General features: G+C 45.9%; 2 non-coding genes across 2 annotated transcripts in view; both read left to right on the forward strand.

The window, feature by feature from the left end:
• The first annotated feature begins 19818 nt into the window (after nucleotides 1–19818).
• LOC131292610 (5.8S ribosomal RNA) lies at nucleotides 19819–19973 on the forward strand. The gene has a single exon (XR_009190229.1). It is a non-coding gene; the product is annotated as a 5.8S ribosomal RNA (ribosomal RNA).
• A 488-nt stretch (nucleotides 19974–20461) lies between these two features.
• LOC131292609 (large subunit ribosomal RNA) overlaps nucleotides 20462–20753 on the forward strand; it is a 4092-nt gene continuing 3800 nt past the window's right edge. Inside the window, exon 1 of the ribosomal RNA XR_009190228.1 lies at nucleotides 20462–20753. This exon is cut by the window's right edge and continues 3800 nt beyond it. This is a non-coding gene — a ribosomal RNA (large subunit ribosomal RNA).

The following is a 20753-nucleotide window of genomic DNA, read 5'->3' on the forward strand; positions in this document are numbered from 1 at the left end:
ATAAGTTTGCCTCTACAAGACCTAAAAGTCGGCCATAGACAGCAAGAAGATCGGACCACTCTGGAAGGGTGATACGAGTGGTCAAAAATTGGCAAAAATGAAACATGGCTAAAATGGATTTGACTTGTGCACCATGTAGCTCCGGCTATATGGCATGGATTGTAAAGCTAGGATATGTTTTGGAAAGGTAACACCCAGCGCTAGATACGACTAGAAGAAAGCAAAGCGCTAACTAGCATGATTTGGAAGTTATTAAGCGTCAAAGTCGAAAAATGTTACCAAAATTGAAACTCGAGTACATTGGGCCAAAAAGTACAAGTTGTGAAAATTGGACTTACGAGTAAAATACTGAGCAGGCGGTAAGAGATAGAGACTTGGTGTAGAATAATTATAAGTTGGGCATGTTATAACCTATATTTGACCCGAACATAGTGTCGAGATCGGTGGTACCCAAAAGGGTGGTACAGGTGTTAGATGGTTTTCCCAGAGCATAAGCTCCACATGATATGGAAAACGGGAAACATCATAACTTCGGCTGTATTGCATGGAATGGAACGAACAAGGTATCGATGGAAAGAGAAAAGGTAGCGCTAACTATAATTCCTACCAAGCAAAGCGCTAGCATGTGACCGTTCGGGTGTTATTGTGAGTCAAAGTCAGAAATTGTTACCACGAGAGGCGAAAATCCGACTATGTCCAAAAATACCGGGCTGGCGGTAAGAGATACGGCTTGGCCGTAGAACATTTATAAGTTGGCCAAGACAAGACCTAAGTTTCGTCCATAGACGACAAGAAGATCGAAGATACCTGAAGGTGAGATATGGGCGTCCCAAAGTGGGCCTTTGAAAAAGTGACAAACTTCCCTTATAACAGCATAAACCAAATATCTCTGGCTCTATGGCACCGAATAAGAAGTTGAGCTCAGCGACAGAAAGGTGATAGTCAGCGCTAAATATCATACGAACAGAGTGAAGCGCTAAAGGGAAAGGATCTTGGTGATATAAGGTGACAAAGTCGAGAAAAGTTGCCTCAAAATCATGAAAAATGTGAAAAAATGGCTAAGTCCCGGGTGCCTTAAGGGCAGGTTAATCGAATGTACCGAGCTGGCGGTACGAGATAGAGACTTGGTGTAGAACAATTATATGTTTGGCATGGCAAGACCTACATTCGGCCAATACAAAGTGAGAAGATCAAAGATACCCGCAAGGGTGATATTGGTGTCCAAAGGAAAAAAGCACTAAGTCTTGGGAAACTTATATGAAGAAAAAGGACCCTGATGGGTCATATGGGATGGATCGAAAAATCGGCTAAGTCCCAAAATGGGGATGTCAGAACTACACTCATGTGTTACCACATCAAGCAAGGCAAACTTATATGAAGGAAAGGACCCTGATGGGTCATATGGTATTGATCGAAAAATCGGCTAAGTCCCAAAATGGGGATGTCAGAACTACACTCAAATGTTACCACACCAAGCAAGGCAAACTTATATGAAGCAAAGGACCCTGATGGGTCATATGGTATTGATCGAAAAATCGGCTAAGTCCCAAAATGGGGATGTCAGAACTACACTCAAATGTTACCACACCAAGCAAGGCAAACTTATATGAAGCAAAGGACCCTGATGGGTCATATGGTATTGATCGAAAAATCGGCTAAGTCCCAAAATGGGGATGTCAGAACTACACTCAAATGTTACCACACCAAGCAAGGCAAACTTATATGAAGGCAAGGACCCTGATGGGTCATATGGTATTTTACGAAAAATCGGCTAAGTCCCAAAATGGGGATGTCAGAACTACACTCAAATGTTACCACACCAAGCAAGGCAAACTTATATGAAGCAAAGGACCCTGATGGGTCATATGGTATTTTACGAAAAATCGGCTAAGTCCCAAAATGGGGATGTCAGAACTACACTCAAATGTTACCACACCAAGCAAGGCAAACTTATATGAAGCAAAGGACCCTGATGGGTCATATGGTATTTTACGAAAAATCGGCTAAGTCCCAAAATGGTGATGTCAGAACTACACTCAAATGTTACCACACCAAGCAAGGCAAACTTATATGAAGCAAAGGACCCTGATGGGTCATATGGTATTTTACGAAAAATCGGCTAAGTCCCAAAATGATGATGTCAGAACTACACTCAAATGTTACCACACCAAGCAAGGCAAACTTATATGAAGGCAAGGACCCTGATGGGTCATATGGTATTTTACGAAAAATCGGCTAAGTCCCAAAATGGGGATGTCAGAACTACACTCATGTGTTACCACACCAAGCAAGGCAAACTTATATGAAGGCAAGGACCCTGATGGGTCATATGGTATTTTACGAAAAATCGGCTAAGTCCCAAAATGATGATGTCAGAACTACACTCAAATGTTACCACACCAAGCAAGGCAAACTTATATGAAGGAAAGGACCCTGATGGGTCATATGGTATGGATCGAAAAATCGGCTAAGTCCCAAAATGGGGATGTCTGAACTACACTCAAATGTTACCACATCAAGCAAGGCAAACTTATATGAAGGAAAGGACCCTCATATGGGTCATATGGTATTGATCGAAAAATCGGCTAAGTCCCAAAATGGGGATGTCAGAACTACACTCAAATGTTACCACACCAAGCAAGGCAAACTTATATGAAGGCAAGGACCCTGATGGGTCATATGGTATTTTACGAAAAATCGGCTAAGTCCCAAAATGGGGATGTCAGAACTACACTCAAATGTTACCACACCAAGCAAGGCAAACTTATATGAAGCAAAGGACCCTGATGGGTCATATGGTATTTTACGAAAAATCGGCTAAGTCCCAAAATGGGGATGTCAGAACTACACTCAAATGTTACCACACCAAGCAAGGCAAACTTATATGAAGCAAAGGACCCTGATGGGTCATATGGTATTTTACGAAAAATCGGCTAAGTCCCAAAATGGTGATGTCAGAACTACACTCAAATGTTACCACACCAAGCAAGGCAAACTTATATGAAGCAAAGGACCCTGATGGGTCATATGGTATTTTACGAAAAATCGGCTAAGTCCCAAAATGATGATGTCAGAACTACACTCAAATGTTACCACACCAAGCAAGGCAAACTTATATGAAGGCAAGGACCCTGATGGGTCATATGGTATTTTACGAAAAATCGGCTAAGTCCCAAAATGGGGATGTCAGAACTACACTCATGTGTTACCACACCAAGCAAGGCAAACTTATATGAAGGCAAGGACCCTGATGGGTCATATGGTATTTTACGAAAAATCGGCTAAGTCCCAAAATGATGATGTCAGAACTACACTCAAATGTTACCACACCAAGCAAGGCAAACTTATATGAAGGAAAGGACCCTGATGGGTCATATGGTATGGATCGAAAAATCGGCTAAGTCCCAAAATGGGGATGTCTGAACTACACTCAAATGTTACCACATCAAGCAAGGCAAACTTATATGAAGGAAAGGACCCTCATATGGGTCATATGGTATTTTACGAAAAATCGGCTAAGTCCCAAAATGATGATGTCAGAACTACACTCAAAGGTTACCACACCAAGCAAGGCAAACTTATATGAAGGCAAGGACCCTGATGGGTCATATGGTATGGATCGAAAAATCGGCTAAGTCCCAAAATGGGGATGTCTGAACTACACTCAAATGTTACCACATCAAGCAAGGCAAACTTATATGAAGGAAAGGACCCTCATATGGGTCATATGGTATTTTACGAAAAATCGGCTAAGTCCCAAAATGATGATGTCAGAACTACACTCAAAGGTTACCACACCAAGCAAGGCAAACTTATATGAAGGCAAGGACCCTGATGGGTCATATGGTATGGATCGAAAAATCGGCTAAGTCCCAAAATGATGATGTCAGAACTACACTCAAATGTTACCACATCAAGCAAGGAAAACTTATATGAAGGAAAGGACCCTCATATGGGTCATATGGTATTTTACGAAAAATCGGCTAAGTCCCAAAATGATGATGTCAGAACTACACTCAAAGGTTACCACACCAAGCAAGGCAAACTTATATGAAGGCAAGGACCCTGATGGGTCATATGGTATGGATCGAAAAATCGGCTAAGTCCCAAAATGATGATGTCAGAACTACACTCAAAGGTTACCACATCAAGCGAGGCAAACTTATATGAAGGCAAGGACCCTGATGGGTCATATGGTATTTTACGAAAAATCGGCTAAGTCCCAAAATGGTGATGTCAGAACTACACTAAAATGTTACCACACCAAGCAAGGCAAACTTATATGAAGGCAAGGACCCTGATGGGTCATATGGTATTTTACGAAAAATCGGCTAAGTCCCAAAATGATGATGTCAGAACTACACTCAAAGGTTACCACACCAAGCAAGGCAAACTTATATGAAGGCAAGGACCCTGATGGGTCATATGGTATTTTACGAAAAATCGGCTAAGTCCCAAAATGGGGATGTCAGAACTACACTCAAATGTTACCACACCAAGCAAGGCAAACTTATATGAAGCAAAGGACCCTGATGGGTCATATGGTATTGATCGAAAAATCGGCTAAGTCCCAAAATGGGGATGTCAGAACTACACTCAAATGTTACCACACCAAGCAAGGCAAACTTATATGAAGCAAAGGACCCATATGGGTCATATGGTATTTTACGAAAAATCGGCTAAGTCCCAAAATGAGGATGTCAGAACTACACTAAAAAGTTACCACACCAAGCAAGGCAAAGTACCTAGGTGAACCCTAGGAAGAAACACGGACCAAGTCAGATGGCCTAAGTCAATAGAACAAGTGACCTAGGCAAAGTTGTATGGCGCTGAGGACCCTGAAAAATCTGGTTAGTGTAGTTTAGACAGGGTAGGTTTTTGGGTCGGCCGAACCCCCTTATTTTGGGTTTTGGCCTCATCAAGAAGCTACACCTAGGCAAACTGCCTAGGGTGAAAGTGCGAAGACCAATCGAATAGTAAGACAAGTTTTGACCGATCGCCCTAGGCAAGCTTGTATGAAGAAAGGGACCCTAAGGGTCATATGGAAATACATGAAAAATCGGCTAAGTCCCAAAATTGGGATGTCAGAACTACACTAAAAAGTTACCACATCAAGCAAGGCAAACTACCTAGGTGAACCCTAGCAAGAAACACGGACCAAGTCAGATGGCCTAAGTCAAGAGTGCAAGTGACCTAGGCAAAGTTGTATGACGGTGAGGACCCTGAAAAATCTGGTTAGTGTAGTTTAGACAGGGGAGGTTTTTGGGTCGGCTGAACCTCCTTATTTTGGGTTTTGACCTCCTCAAGAAGCTACACCTAGGCAAACTGCCTAGGGTGAATGTGCGAAGACCAATCGAATAGTAAGACAAGTTTTGACCGATCGCCCTAGGCAAGCTTGTATGAAGAAAGGGACCCTATGGGTCATATGGAAATTCATGAAAAATCGGCTAAGTCCCAAAATTGGGATGTCAGAACTACACTATAAAGTTACCACATCAAGCAAGGCAAAGTACCTAGGTGAACCCTAGGAAGAAACACGGACCAAGTCGGATGGCCTAAGTCAAGAGTACAAGTGACCTAGGCAAAGTTGTATGGCGCTGAGGACCCTGAAAAATCGGGTTAGTGTAGTTCTGACAGGGGAGGTTTCTGGGTCGGCTGAACCTCCTTATTTCGGGTTTTGGCCTCCTCAAGAAGACAGACCTAGGCAAACTGCCTAGGGTGAAAGTGCGAAGACCAATCGAATAGTAAGACAAGTTTTGACCGATCGCCCTAGGCAAGCTTGTATGAAGAAATAGACCCTACGGGTCATATGGAAATATACGAAAAATCGGCTAAGTCCCAAAATTGGGATGTCTGAACTACACTAAAAAGTTACCACATCAAGCAAGGCAAAGTTCCTAGGTGAACCCTAGGAAGAAACACGGACCAAGTCAGATGGCCTAAGTCAAGAGTACAAGTGACCTAGGCAAAGTTGTATGGCGCTGAGGACCCTGAAAAATCGGGTTAGTGTAGTTAAGACAGGGGAGGTTTCAGGGTCGGCTGGACCTCCTTATTTCGGGTTTTGGCCTCCTCAAGAAGACAGACCTAGGCGAATTGCCTAGGGTGAAAGTGCGAAGACCAATCGAATAGTAAGACAAGTTTTGACCGATCGCCCTAGGCAAGCTTGTATGAAGAAAGGGACCCTTAGGGTCATATGGAAATTCATGAAAAATCGGCTAAGTCCCAAAATTGGGATGTCAGAACTACACTATAAAGTTACCACATCAAGCAAGGCAAAGTACCTAGGTGAACCCTAGGAAGAAACACGGACCAAGTCGGATGGCCTAAGTCAAGAGTACAAGTGACCTAGGCAAAGTTGTATGGCGCTGAGGACCCTGAAAAATCGGGTTAGTGTAGTTCTGACAGGGGAGGTTTCTGGGTCGGCTGAACCTCCTTATTTCGGGTTTTGGCCTCCTCAAGAAGACAGACCTAGGCGAATTGCCTAGGGTGAAACTGCGAAGACCAATCGAATAGTAAGACAAGTTTTGACCGATCGCCCTAGGCAAGCTTGTATGAAGAAAGGGACCCTATGGGTCATATGGAAATTCATGAAAAATCGGCTAAGTCCCAAAATTGGGATGTCAGAACTACACTATAAAGTTACCACATTAGCAAGGCAGACTTGTATGAAGAACGGGACCCAGGTGAAAGTAGCAAATATCCCAAACCGAACATGTATATTATACACACAAGAGTACGAACATAAAGGAACACGGACCAAGCGTGCCGAGAGAATCGGTACTATAGAGCCCTCGTGGTTCTACACAAAGACTTTATGTTAGGGGTTCAAGCCCCATAGTACTCAAACGGTGACAGTAGCAAATATCCCAAACCGAACATGAATATTATACACACAAGAGTACGAACATAAAGGAACACGGACCAAGCGTGCCGAGAGAATCGGTACTATAGAGCCCTCGTGGTTCTACACAAAGACTTTATGTTAGGGGTTCAAGCCCCATAGTACTCAAACGGTGACAGTAGCAAATATCCAAAAACGAACTGGAATTTACATTCTGTTGGTCATGCGGTCGTCCAAAGGGGTCTAGTATCCTGGGATGACAAGCATCACGGGCACAGTCTCGTATCAAAACAGTCGAAGAGGCCCGCGAAAGCTTGCTTTCCATGGCTATGCGATGCACAAATTGAGTTTCTCCGTAGTTATACACAGCGCACAGGTGAAAGTAGCAAATATCCCAAATCGAACATGAATTTTATACACACAAGAGTACAAACATAAAGGAACACGGACCAAGCGTACCGAGAGAATCGGTACTAGAGCCCTTGTGGTTCTACATTGAGAGCCCTCGTGGTTCTACATAGATACTTTATGTTAGGGGTTCCAACCCCATAGTACTAGAACGGTGGAAGTAGCAAATAAACCGAACGTGGAATTTACTTTCTGATGGTCATGCGGTCGTCCAAAGGGGTCTAGTATCCTGGGATGACAAGCATCACGGGCACAGCTCGTATCAAAACAGTCGAAGAGGCCCGCGAAAGCTTGCTTTCCATGGCTATGCGATGCACAAATTGAGTTTACTCACCGTAGTATAAAACGAACGAACCGAACCTATCCGAGTAGGGATAATGGGCGCAGTAACATACTTCTGTGACCCAGCGAGAGTTGAACGAGGTGACATGAACTGTCAGTGGCTTATATCAGATGGGATACATACATGAGATTGCTTTCAAATCTACACTCGAAAACCTAACCAAGTAAAAGCGAACGTGGGGAGGATTCGAAACTGGTAACGAAATCTTAAGCTGGAAAGAGTCATCACTATGGATACATATTATGCGAAACCAATCAAGTGCTCATTACTGATCCAAAACCGAAGAGCACTAGTGAACACCTTAATCTCACCCTAGTTCACATCCAAGTGATCGACCACGTGTGTGAAGCAAAGACCAATCGAATTCCTCAATGGACCGAACACTATGAACAAATGGCCAAAAACGTTATAACTATCCAAACATACTACTATCTAGCGAAAGTCATCACGATGGAACCATACCATGATCTTTAACCTATAGCGCTCACCATATTCCTACCCAGAGTGCAAGTGAACAGATTGCCCACCCTTACCCAGTTCACAACCACGTGATCGACTAACATACCGAGGTTACCACAAGTCAAAGTTATACGTTTACAAGCGCAAGACCAATCGAAAACCCCGAAAGCAATCTCGACCCAAAATGTATTATCCGTGAGTGTAGTCGAGTCTCGTACTCGTCATCTGTAATCGTCGGATAGAATATCCAGTACACGGTTGTCTTTCCAAATGAAATCTACATACAGAACTCGCTCTTGGCAAATGGGTGGCAATGGCGCAATCAGGAGCGAGTTCCCGTCCGGGTGCCAAGTGATTGGCAAATGTCTGGGGGAAAGCAACCATATATTGATTTGTCTGTTAGTGTACTGGGTGTTTGAGGTATGTAGTATCCACGCTTGGTTGGGTGTGTCAGAGGACCATGGATGCGTTCACAACCCCAATTGGGGTACATCGGGAATGATTTTGTGGAACCGATGTGCCCGGCACACACTAAGTTTTGTTGCAAGTTAATAGTGTGCCATGTCCGGGGGGGTTGTGATTAAACTCTGGTGAATTGCGTACTGTGGTGATTGGGGTATGAAAGCCCCGCAGTTGCAATGATCGGACGCGCCTAGCGTGTCCTTTAGTTGATGGTAGGGAAATGAAGGCCCTTGTCAGCTCACCTAAGTATTCATGGAAGTTTGGCATAAGGTCGCTGTGGTAGGGGTATGAAGGCCCCGTCAGCGCATGCACAATCGGGCGCACGTGCGCTTAGCGGAGTCGAATGCCGCTCAAGTGCCTGTCCGGTGCATCGGGTGTGTGTGATACGAGGGCAATGAGGTTCGCACGGGGGCTCGCCTCCCGTGTGCTACCGGACTTGACAACATATAGAACGTGGTGTTTGCTCCTCCGGGTGCAATGGGACAATGAACATTCGAACGCAAAGTCGGAATTCTGGTTGATCCTACCAGTAATATACGCTCGTCTCAAAGGTTAAGCCATGCATGTCTAAGTACAAACAGATTTAATGTGAAACCGCATAAGGCTCAGTATAACAGCTATAATTTACGAGATCATCAACCTAGTTACTTGGGTTAGGCAAGCTTGTATGAAGAAAGGGACCCTATGGGTCATATGGAAAATCCATGAAAAATCGGCTAAGTCCCAAAATTGGGATGTCTGAACTACACTAAAAAGTTACCACATCAAGCAAGGCAAAGTACCTAGGTGAACCCTAAGAAGAAACACGGACCAAGTCAGATGGCCTAAGTCAAGAGTGCAAGTGACCTAGGCAAAGTTGTATGACGGTGAGGACCCTGAAAAATCTGGTTAGTGTAGTTTAGACAGGGGAGGTTTTTGGGTCGGCTGAACCTCCTTATTTTGGGTTTTGACCTCCTCAAGAAGCTACACCTAGGCAAACTGCCTAGGGTGAAAGTGCGAAGACCAATCGAATAGTAAGACAAGTTTTGACCGATCGCCCTAGGCAAGCTTGTATGAAGAAAGGGACCCTATGGGTCATATGGAAATACATGAAAAATCGGCTAAGTCCCAAAATTGGGATGTCTGAACTACACTAAAAAGTTACCACATCAAGCAAGGCAAAGTACCTAGGTGAACCCTAAGAAGAAACACGGACCAAGTCAGATGGCCTAAGTCAAGAGTACAAGTGACCTAGGCAAAGTTGTATGGCGCTGAGGACCCTGAAAAATCGGGTTAGTGTAGTTCAGACAGGGGAGGTTTTTGGGTCGGCTGAACCTCCTTATTTTGGGTTTTGACCTCCTCAAGAAGCTACACCTAGGCAAACTGCCTAGGGTGAAAGTGCGAAGACCAATCGAATAGTAAGACAAGTTTTGACCGATCGCCCTAGGCAAGCTTGTATGAAGAAAGGGACCCTATGGGTCATATGGAAAATCCATGAAAAATCGGCTAAGTCCCAAAATTGGGATGTCTGAACTACACTAAAAAGTTACCACATCAAGCAAGGCAAAGTACCTAGGTGAACCCTAAGAAGAAACACGGACCAAGTCAGATGGCCTAAGTCAAGAGTACATGTGACCTAGGCAAAGTTGTATGGCGCTGAGGACCCTGAAAAATCGGGTTAGTGTAGTTCAGACAGGGGAGGTTTTTGGGTCGGCTGAACCTCCTTATTTTGGGTTTTGACCTCCTCAAGAAGACAGACCTAGGCAAACTGCCTAGGGTGAAAGTGCGAAGACCAATCGAATAGTAAGACAAGTTTTGACCGATCGCCCTAGGCAAGCTTGTATGAAGAAAGGGACCCTTAGGGTCATATGGAAATTCATGAAAAATCGGCTAAGTCCCAAAATTGGGATGTCAGAACTACACTATAAAGTTACCACATCAAGCAAGGCAAAGTACCTAGGTGAACCCTAGGAAGGAACACGGACCAAGTCAGATGGCCTAAGTCAAGAGTATAAGTGACCTAGGCAAAGTTGTATGGCGCTGAGGACCCTGAAAAATCGGGTTAGTGTAGTTAAGACAGGGGAGGTTTCAGGGTCGGCTGGACCTCCTTATTTCGGGTTTTGGCCTCCTCAAGAAGACAGACCTAGGCGAATTGCCTAGGGTGAAACTGCGAAGACCAATCGAATAGTAAGACAAGTTTTGACCGATCGCCCTAGGCAAGCTTGTATGAAGAAAGGGACCCTTAGGGTCATATGGAAATTCATGAAAAATCGGCTAAGTCCCAAAATTGGGATGTCAGAACTACACTAAAAAGTTACCACATCAAGCAAGGCAAAGTACCTAGGTGAACCCTAGGAAGAAACACGGACCAAGTCAGATGGCCTAAGTCAAGAGTATAAGTGACCTAGGCAAAGTTGTATGGCGCTGAGGACCCTGAAAAATCGGGTTAGTGTAGTTAAGACAGGGGAGGTTTCAGGGTCGGCCAGACCTCCTTATTTCGGGTTTTGGCCTCCTCAAGAAGACAGACCTAGGCGAATTGCCTAGGGTGAAACTGCGAAGACCAATCGAATAGTAAGACAAGTTTTGACCGATCGCCCTAGGCAAGCTTGTATCAAGAAAGGGACCCTATGGGTCATATGGAAATTCATGAAAAATCGGCTAAGTCCCAAAATTGGGATGTCAGAACTACACTATAAAGTTACCACATTAGCAAGGCAGACTTGTATGAAGAACGGGACCCAGGTGAAAGTAGCAAATATCCCAAACCGAACATGAATATTATACACACAAGAGTACGAACATAAAGGAACACGGACCAAGCGTGCCGAGAGAATCGGTACTATAGAGCCCTCGTGGTTCTACACAAAGACTTTATGTTAGGGGTTCAAGCCCCATAGTACTCAAACGGTGACAGTAGCAAATATCCCAAACCGAACATGAATATTATACACACAAGAGTACGAACATAAAGGAACACGGACCAAGCGTGCCGAGAGAATCGGTACTATAGAGCCCTCGTGGTTCTACACAAAGACTTTATGTTAGGGGTTCAAGCCCCATAGTACTCAAACGGTGACAGTAGCAAATATCCAAAAACGAACTGGAATTTACATTCTGTTGGTCATGCGGTCGTCCAAAGGGGTCTAGTATCCTGGGATGACAAGCATCACGGGCACAGTCTCGTATCAAAACAGTCGAAGAGGCCCGCGAAAGCTTGCTTTCCATGGCTATGCGATGCACAAATTGAGTTTCTCCGTAGTTATACACAGCGCACAGGTGAAAGTAGCAAATATCCCAAATCGAACATGAATTTTATACACACAAGAGTACAAACATAAAGGAACACGGACCAAGCGTACCGAGAGAATCGGTACTAGAGCCCTTGTGGTTCTACATTGAGAGCCCTCGTGGTTCTACATAGATACTTTATGTTAGGGGTTCCAACCCCATAGTACTAGAACGGTGGAAGTAGCAAATAAACCGAACGTGGAATTTACTTTCTGATGGTCATGCGGTCGTCCAAAGGGGTCTAGTATCCTGGGATGACAAGCATCACGGGCACAGCTCGTATCAAAACAGTCGAAGAGGCCCGCGAAAGCTTGCTTTCCATGGCTATGCGATGCACAAATTGAGTTTACTCACCGTAGTATAAAACGAACGAACCGAACCTATCCGAGTAGGGATAATGGGCGCAGTAACATACTTCTGTGACCCAGCGAGAGTTGAACGAGGTGACATGAACTGTCAGTGGCTTATATCAGATGGGATACATACATGAGATTGCTTTCAAATCTACACTCGAAAACCTAACCAAGTAAAAGCGAACGTGGGGAGGATTCGAAACTGGTAACGAAATCTTAAGCTGGAAAGAGTCATCACTATGGATACATATTATGCGAAACCAATCAAGTGCTCATTACTGATCCAAAACCGAAGAGCACTAGTGAACACCTTAATCTCACCCTAGTTCACATCCAAGTGATCGACCACGTGTGTGAAGCAAAGACCAATCGAATTCCTCAATGGACCGAACACTATGAACAAATGGCCAAAAACGTTATAACTATCCAAACATACTACTATCTAGCGAAAGTCATCACGATGGAACCATACCATGATCTTTAACCTATAGCGCTCACCATATTCCTACCCAGAGTGCAAGTGAACAGATTGCCCACCCTTACCCAGTTCACAACCACGTGATCGACTAACATACCGAGGTTACCACAAGTCAAAGTTATACGTTTACAAGCGCAAGACCAATCGAAAACCCCGAAAGCAATCTCGACCCAAAATGTATTATCCGTGAGTGTAGTCGAGTCTCGTACTCGTCATCTGTAATCGTCGGATAGAATATCCAGTACACGGTTGTCTTTCCAAATGAAATCTACATACAGAACTCGCTCTTGGCAAATGGGTGGCAATGGCGCAATCAGGAGCGAGTTCCCGTCCGGGTGCCAAGTGATTGGCAAATGTCTGGGGGAAAGCAACCATATATTGATTTGTCTGTTAGTGTACTGGGTGTTTGAGGTATGTAGTATCCACGCTTGGTTGGGTGTGTCAGAGGACCATGGATGCGTTCACAACCCCAATTGGGGTACATCGGGAATGATTTTGTGGAACCGATGTGCCCGGCACACACTAAGTTTTGTTGCAAGTTAATAGTGTGCCATGTCCGGGGGGGTTGTGATTAAACTCTGGTGAATTGCGTACTGTTGTGATTGGGGTATGAAAGCCCCGCAGTTGCAATGATCGGACGCGCCTAGCGTGTCCTTTAGTTGATGGTAGGGAAATGAAGGCCCTTGTCAGCTCACCTAAGTATTCATGGAAGTTTGGCATAAGGTCGCTGTGGTAGGGGTATGAAGGCCCCGTCAGCGCATGCACAATCGGGCGCACGTGCGCTTAGCGGAGTCGAATGCCGCTCAAGTGCCTGTCCGGTGCATCGGGTGTGTGTGATACGAGGGCAATGAGGTTCGCACGGGGGCTCGCCTCCCGTGTGCTACCGGACTTGACAACATATAGAACGTGGTGTTTGCTCCTCCGGGTGCAATGGGACAATGAACATTCGAACGCAAAGTCGGAATTCTGGTTGATCCTACCAGTAATATACGCTCGTCTCAAAGGTTAAGCCATGCATGTCTAAGTACAAACAGATTTAATGTGAAACCGCATAAGGCTCAGTATAACAGCTATAATTTACGAGATCATCAACCTAGTTACTTGGATAACTGTGGAAAATCTAGAGCTAATACATGCAACATGCCAGGACCCTCGCGGGAACTGGTGCACTTATTAGTCAAACCAATCGCGGGTTCTCCGTGTCATTGAGTTGAAGTCTGGATAATGATGCTGATCGTATGGTCTCGCACCGACGACAGATCTCGCAAATATCTGCCCTATCAACTATGGATGGTAGTATAGAGGACTACCATGGTTGCAACGGGTAACGGGGAATCAGGGTTCGATTCCGGAGAGGGAGCCTGAGAAATGGCTACCACATCCAAGGAAGGCAGCAGGCGCGTAAATTACCCAATCCCGGGACGGGGAGGTAGTGACGAGAAATAACAATATGAAACTCTTTAATGATGTTTCATAATTGGAATGAGTAGAGCATAAATCCTTCTACGAGGATCAAGTGGAGGGCAAGTCTGGTGCCAGCAGCCGCGGTAATTCCAGCTCCACTAGCGTATATTAAAATTGTTGCGGTTAAAACGTTCGAAGTTGATACTTGTCCAACACAGTCCGGCTCCGCCGACCCGGTCAACCCGTGGTCGGTGGGCCAAGTCGGAATCTGGTTGCGACTCAATGGTGTGGTAGGGCACCAAGTCTGTGTCATGGTGTGCCCTTCAACGGGTGCAAGTGTAACATAGAGCTCGACCGCTCACGTTTACCTTGAACAAATTAGAGTGCTTAAAGCAGGGTGCCCAAACGCCCTAGAATAATCTTGCATGGAATAATGGAATACGACCTTGGTCTAATCTTTCATTGGTTTGTACTCAGACCGGAGGTAATGATTAACAGAAGTAGTTGGGGACACTAGTATTACGGCGCGAGAGGTGAAATTCGTAGACCGTCGTAAGACTAACTAAAGCGAAGGCATTTGTCAAGGATGCTTTCTTTAATCAAGAACGAAAGTTAGAGGATCGAAGGCGATTAGATACCGCCCTAGTTCTAACCGTAAACGATGCCAACTAGCAATTGGGAGACGCTACAACCAGGTGCTCTCAGTAGCTTCCGGGAAACCAAAGTCAGGTTCCGGGGGAAGTATGGTTGCAAAGTTGAAACTTAAAGGAATTGACGGAAGGGCACCACAATGAAATGGAGCTTGCGGTTCAATTTGACTCAACACGGGAAAACTTACCAGGTCCGAACTTATGGAGGTGAGACAGATTAATAGCTCTTTCTCAAATTTAAGGGTAGTGGTGCATGGCCGTTCTTAGTTCGTGGATTGATTTGTCTGGTTAATTCCGATAACGAACGTGACTCACATATGCTAACTAGAACGCAGTCAGCGTTAATGCGTCGATGCCGATTGGAACGGGTTAGGACCTTTCGGTGGAGTATGACCTGACACCTTCGCTGTTCGTGTGCGCAAGTGCACTTACGGTACGCTGCTTAGCAGGACAATTTGTGTTTAGCAAAATGAGATCGAGCGATAACAGGTCCGTGATGCCCTTAGATGTTCTGGGCTACACGCGTGCTACAATGTGGGTAGCAGCGTGTCTCCTATTCCGAGAGGAACGGGAAATCACTCAAATACTCACTTAGTAGGGATTATGGATTGCAATGGTCCATATGAACTCGGAACTTCTAGTAAGTGCTGGTCATCAGCCAGCGTTGAATACGTCCCTGCCCTTTGTACACACCGCCCGTCGCTACTACCGATGGATTATTTAGTGAGGTCTTTGGAGATGATCGTTCGCTGGATCCTCGTGAACCGCGTCTGCTTTATCGAAGTTGACCGAACTTGATGATTTAGAGGAAGTAAAAGTCGTAACAAGGTTTCCGTAGGTGAACCTGCGGAAGGATCATTAGTGGCCAAGTGATCCTTCCAGAAGTCCGAACCTGCGGGTTGAGACTTCGGCACAAGTTGCCATATGATAATTGACGAAACACTATAGAAGTCCGAACCTGCGGGTTGAGACTTCGGCACAAGTTGCCATATGATAATTGACGAAACACTATAGAAGTCCGAACCTGCGGGTTGAGACTTAGGCACAAGTTGCCTTATACATGACTTCGAACAAATACACAAGTCCGAACCTGCGGGTTGAGACTTAGGCACAAGTTGCCTTATATATAACTTCGAACAAATACACAAGTCCGAACCTGCGGGTTGAGACTTAGGCACAAGTTGCCTTATACATGACTTCGAACAAATACACAAGTCCGAACCTGCGGGTTGAGACTTAGGCACAAGTTGCCATATGAAAGTTGACGAAACACTAACAAGTCCGAACCTGCGGGTTGAGACTTAGGCACACGTTGCCTTATACATGACTTCGAACAAAAACACAAGTCCGAACCTGCGGGTTGAGACTTAGGCACAAGTTGCCTTATACATACATTGGCCAAATAAACAGAAGTCCGAACCTGCGGGTTGAGACTTAGGCACAAGTTGCCATATTATATTCGATCAAACACTAAGTAGTCCGAACCTGCGGGTTGAGACTCAAGACCGTAACAAGATGTCACTATACAAGTCCGAACCTAAGGGTTGAGACTTAATGCGATCTAGATACCAAGTTGACATCCAATACCTGTTGAGCAAAACCAAAGATTCCCTGTTCTCGAATGATTACACTATATAACAGGGAATCATGAAGAAATCAAGCAAGCGTGAAACAAAGTCATCACTTGGGCATGCTCGATAGCCAACCACATGACCTTAACCTAAGAGAGCATGCAAACCACATGATACCTATAAACGATTAACCCGCCCTAGTTCAATCGTTCACCAAGTGATGACTTCAGTATGGCTAAGAGAAAAACTTTTAAATGGGAAAAACTCTAAGTCCGAACCTCCGGGTTGAGACTTCCGCGTCGGAGGTGGGCGCACCTCCTATCCGAAAGATGATGAATCAGGGGTGTTCGGTCAGCAATGGTCGGATGCCCCGTCGTAGTCCAACTATGACAATCAAAGTCAAGACCTCCGGGTTGAGACTTTCCGCGAGTACAAGCATAAAGGAACACGGACCAAGCCGTACCGAGAGAATCGGTACTAGAGCCCTCGTGGTTCTACATTGAGAGAGCCCTCGTGGTTCTCATTAGGGGCTTTATGCAAGTCGTACTCAATACTGTGGTGTGAAGTATAAAGTATAGTCTTCGCCTGGTCCACGCTGCTTCGGCGGTCCTGGGTAAGATAGTTCATTCTAGCTTGCCCTATAGTGGAATGAGGACACTTAATGCTTCGTCTTTTAGCGGCGGCTAGACTCCTCCTCACGGGGAACGAGTTGACGCACACAGCGGCGGCTTACGCACTATGGCAATCATGGATGCCTGAAGATTCCGTGAAGTTCTCCCCTGGTCCACGCTGCCTCGGCAGTCCTGGGTAAAATGGAATATTTCCAGCTTGCCCTATAGTGGAAGAGGACTATCCAACAATACAAAGTCAAGACCTCCGGGTTGAGACTTTCCGCGTCGGTGGTGTCGCGCACCGCCTATCCGAAAGATGGTGTAACAGGGGTGTTCGATCAGCAATGGTCGGATGCCCCGTCATAGTCCAACTATGACAACCAAAGTCAAGACCTCCGGGTTGAGACTTTCCGCGTCCGGAGGTACGCGTACCGCCTACCCGAAAGATGGTGTGCTTCTGGGGTATTCGATGAGTCGGATACCCCGTCGTAGTCCAACTATGACAATACAAAGTCAAGACCTCCGGGTTGAGACTTCCGCGTCGGAGGTGCGCGCACCGCCTACCCGAAAGATGATGAATCAGGGGTGTTCGATCAGCAATGGTCGGATGCCCCGTCGTAGTCCATATATGACAATCAAAGTCAAGACCTCCGGGTTGAGACTTCCGCGTCCGGAGGTACGCGTACCGCCTACCCGAAAGATGGTGAATCAGGGGTGTTCGATCAGCAATGGTCGGATGCCCCGTCGTAGTCCAACTATGACAATCAAAGTCAAGACCTCCGGGTTGAGACTTTCTAAGAGTACAAGCATAAAGGAACACGGACCAAGCCGTACCGAGAGAATCGGTACTAGAGCCCTCGTGGTTCTACATTGAGAGAGCCCTCGTGGTTCTCATTAGGGGCTTTATGCAAGTCGTACTCAATACTGTGGTGTGAAGTATAAAGTATAGAGTCCTCCACTGGTCCACGCTGCTCCGGCGGTCCTGGGTAAGATAGTTCATTCTAGCTTGCCCTATGTGGAAGAGGACTCAATACCCTACCTGTTGAGCTTGAAACAAAGTCATCACTTGGGCATGCTCATATTGCCATACAATATTCCATTATCTACTAATGAGCATGCAGCTATATGATTATAACCTGTAAACGATTACCCCGCCGTAGTTCAGCGCTTCAACCAAGTGATGACTTCAGTATGGCTAGTGTGTGAAGTATAAAGTATAGTCCTCCCCTGGTCCACACTGCTTCGGCGGTCCTGGGTAAGATAGTTAGTTCTAGCTTGCCCTATGTGGAAGAGGACACCATACTTAATACTGTGGTGTAATGAACAAAGTATAGTCCTCCACTGGTCCACGCTGCTTTGCAGTCCTGGGTAAGATAGTTAATTCTAGCTTGCCCTATGTGGAAGAGGGCATACAAGACAAAGTATAGTTCTCCCCTGGTCCACGCTGCTCCGGCGGTCCTGGGTAAGATAGTTAATTCTAGCTTGCCCTATGTGGAAGAGGACATAATACTCTACCTGTTGAGCTTTAAACAAAGTCATCACTTGGGCATGCTCTATAGCCAACCACATGACATTAACCTAAGAGAGCATGCAGCGTATTATCCCAATGCAAAGTAAACGATAGACTCGCCCTAGTTCAGTGCTTCAACCAAGTGATGACTTCAATATGGCTAGTGTGTGAAGTATAAAGTATAGTCCTCCCCTGGTCCACACTGCTTCGGCGGTCCTGGGTAAGATGGTTAATTCTAGCTTGCCCTATGTGGAAGAGAGCATACATGAACCAAGAACGAAGGTTATGATCGAGGAATGATTCGACAACTAACCGATGGTATGAAATGTGAAGAATTCAAGCAAGCACACAATCAAGTCATCACTTGGGCATGCTCGATAGCCAACCTCATGACATTAACCTAGTAGAGCATGCGAAAACCAATATATATGTAAACGATGCCTCCCTAGTTCAGCGCTTCAACCAAGTGATGACTTCAGAATGGCTAAATCAAATCGGTTCAAACCATACCATCGGTATCCTATTGAAACACACAAGTCGATATCAAACCTCATGATTGTGTAGTCCTCCACTGGTCCACGCCGCTTCGGCCGTCCTGGGTAAAATGGAACATTCCAGCTTGCCCTATGTGGAAGAGGGCACATTACTCAATACTGTGGTGTGAAGTATAAAGTTCAGTTCTCCCCTGGTCCACGCTGCTTCGGCGGTCCTGGGTAAGATAGTTCATTCTAGCTTGCCCTATGTGGAAGAGGACACTTCATACTTCGTCTCTAAGCGGCGGCTTGACTCCTCCCTACGGGGAACGGGTTTACGCGCACAGCGGCGGCTTACGCACTATGGCAGTCATGGATGCCTTACGTTTCTATGAAAAGTGTGTTCCTCCCCTGGTCCACGCTGCTTCGGCAGTCCTGGGTAAGATAGTTAGTTCTAGCTTGCCCTATGTGGAAGAGGACACGTAGACTTACTGTGGTGTGAAGTATAAAGTTCAGTTCTCCCCTGGTCCACGCCGCTTCGGCCGTCCTGGGTAAAATGGATTCATCCAGCTTGCCCTATGTGGAATGAGGACACTTTATGCTTCGTCTCTAAGCGGCGGCTTGCTCCTCCCTACGGGGAACGGGTATACGCGCACAGCGGCGGCTTACGTTATGGCAGTCATGGATGCCTTACGTTTCCATGAAAAGTGTGTTCCTCCCCTGGTCCACGCTGCTTCGGCAGTCCTGGGTAAGATAGTTAGTTCTAGCTTGCCCTATGTGGAAGAGGACACGTAGACTTACTGTGGTGTGAAGTATAAGGTTCAGTTCTCCCCTGGTCCACGCCGCTTCGGCCGTCCTGGGTAAAATGGATTCATCCAGCTTGCCCTATGTGGAATGAGGACACTTTATGCTTCGTCTCTAAGCGGCGGCTTGCTCCTCCCTACGGGGAACGGGTATACGCGCACAGCGGCGGCTTACGCAAGTTAGTCACCCTCGGCAGTGGATCACTCGGCTCATGGATCGATGAAGACCGCAGCTAACTGCGCGTCATAATGTGAACTGCAGGACACATGAACATTGATAAGTTGAACGCATATTGCACGTCGTGGGAACCTACCATGATGTACAGATGACTGAGCGCTTATATTTGAGAAATGTATCGCATACATTTAACTACGCCGTGACACCCGTCACGAGACGTGCACCATGATGTTAACTAGGGTCGCGACGACCCGCTAGCATTAAAGAACCCGTGGTTTACAATATACTGGCATTGGAATTCGAAGTATTTAGAGCGTCCGTGTTCCCGCGTGAGGCGGAAGTACGAGGAGAAGGCGTGCTTGTGGTGTCTGTGGTGGTGTTTACTGATGTCTAGCTTCAGCTTATTTATTTATTTAAATAGAAGCGAAGATGTCAAAGTAGCGTCGAAGCAGCAGCGAATAGCACAAATGATTCAAGTATGGAAGTTGACCAAAGGAACACAAACAAACTAGCGTATGGGCAAAGGAAGGTATCAGTGAGTTAAACCACACGCGGGCTAACAGCCCGTTAACCGAGTCCAACGGTACATATTGGACATTGAAACAAAGTAGTCGCAAGCCAGATGTGACGATAACAACCGCAAGGTACATAAGCCTCAGTTCATGTGTGACAACCCCCTGAATTTAAGCATATTAATAAGGGGAGGAAAAGAAACCAACCGGGATTCCCTGAGTAGCTGCGAGCGAAACGGGAGAAGCTCAGCACGTAGGGGTGGCGGCCTGTCCGTCTATCCGATTCCGTGTACTGGTGCGTCTCACTATCCGTCATCTTAGCGCTTTTCAAGTCCAACTTGAATGTGGCTCAGAACCCATAGAGGGTGATAGGCCCGTAGAACAGCGCCCGTTGGATGATGGACCGAGCGTGCCATGGAGTCGTGTTGCT

The sequence above is a fragment of the Anopheles ziemanni genome, assembly GCF_943734765.1.
Source record: "Anopheles ziemanni chromosome X unlocalized genomic scaffold, idAnoZiCoDA_A2_x.2 X_unloc_79, whole genome shotgun sequence".
NCBI classification, from domain to species: domain Eukaryota; kingdom Metazoa; phylum Arthropoda; class Insecta; order Diptera; family Culicidae; genus Anopheles; species Anopheles ziemanni.